The sequence below is a fragment of the Corvus brachyrhynchos genome, unplaced genomic scaffold, assembly GCF_000691975.1.
Source record: "Corvus brachyrhynchos isolate BGI_N302 unplaced genomic scaffold, ASM69197v1 scaffold3, whole genome shotgun sequence".
NCBI classification, from domain to species: Eukaryota; Metazoa; Chordata; class Aves; order Passeriformes; family Corvidae; genus Corvus; species Corvus brachyrhynchos.
In genome coordinates, this window is record NW_008237619.1 from 6,965,731 (window position 1) to 6,967,352 (window position 1,622).

Genomic DNA, 1,622 nt, shown 5'->3' on the forward strand with positions numbered 1-1,622 from the left:
GATCTGAGTTTGTGTACCTTGAGCAGCCCCACCACAACACATAGCATTAGGTACTTTTCCCTCTCTTAACAAGCCTATAGTCCTCTCAGAAATCTGTTCAGCTTCTGCACCCTCATTTTCTTCACAAACATGTGTCTGCAAATCCAAGTGAAAACCAAGCTGCTTCATTCACAGTCAGCTCCCAGAGAAGTACTTATATGCCCTGTCGCTTTTTCTTTCAGGGCCTTTAGCTTGGGTCAGTGGCTCCCATTGCATGGAAAAATATACTCCCTTTATGTCCCATATTGTGACCATTGGATTTAGTGAGCTCTGTGTCTCAAGCTCCACAATCTGTGTCTCTTCATAACCACCATGTAGAGAGCTACTTTAGCAGCACAGTACCTACACCAGCCATGTGGCACTCCTGTGGTACTTTCATCTCTGAGTGTTCCCAAAGACTTGGCAGCCTGTGTTTCCCAGCCCCTGCATGACTTGCTGCCTTAAGAACTGCTCCTCCCTGCTCTCTCTTATTTCTTAATAAATGACACGTGCAGCCTTGAAACAGATTGATTCCTGGCAGGAGCAGGAGTGCAGATTGGATTAGCAAACTGGGAAGGGTTAGCTGCTCTGTGGGAAATGGTGGGGTTTTTTCCCTCTTTGCTGCATCACAGAGTGGAACAGAAGACTCCTGTTCCTGCAGACCTCCCACAGGACTTTAAAGCAGCCAGATGCCTTTCCCCCAATCTGCTGACTCCCAAGGTCTGTCTGTAGTGTTGTGCGACAGTTCCTGTGGGCAGGAGCAAAGATGGTCTTGTGGTGAAGTCGCTTGGCAAAGGCAGCAGGTTCAGCTCCCAGCCCTGATGCAGAATCTTCGTGATCTTATCAATGCAAGTCCAAGCTGTGCCTTCTCCCTCTCCCCAGAGCTCATAGCTTTGAGTGTGCATGCTTGGCATGCAAACAGTGCTGAAATTAATTCTGCTGGGAGAAAAACAGAAGGTACAAAGTAACGTTTCCATTAACAATGTAATGTACTGTATTAGAAAACTGAGCAGCCAGCTGCTATGCTATGCACACCTTTGCATTCCATCTCTAATTGCTAACTCATCCTTCTTCCCAAAGGATCAAAATCCTCACAGGGAGTCTTTTCTGAGAGATGGCACTTGTTTCATGGGGTAAGAAAATAACTAAATCCCTTACAGATAAACATACTCTCTGACACTGAAGCCTGTTGTTTTCACTCCTCCAGGGGTGAAATTGTGCACTTTCTTTGTTTTGTAACAGCCATGTCTCTAACTTTAAAACATATCCTTCAGCAAAAGCCCAGGTGACCAATAGTAAGAGTCTAAACCTTGCATAAAGCAATGCAGGATAAAGACAGAAACGCTGCAGTCAAAGCACTTGACTGAAACCAGTCGTTGTTCTTTCTCTGCTGACAGGAGCTGCTGCACACAGTGAGAAATGCTGCGGTGACAAACTGTACTCCTGTGCTCCTCCTGGACCATCCTATGGCAGACCGAACAGTCTTGCTGCTACCGCAAACCACCTTTGAAACAGAAGATTTTGCAAGAATGAGCAAGACCCTTCTTACCCCTGTTTTTGTCAGCCAGATCTTGAAGCTCGTTTGACTCTCCTCCTGACTGCTA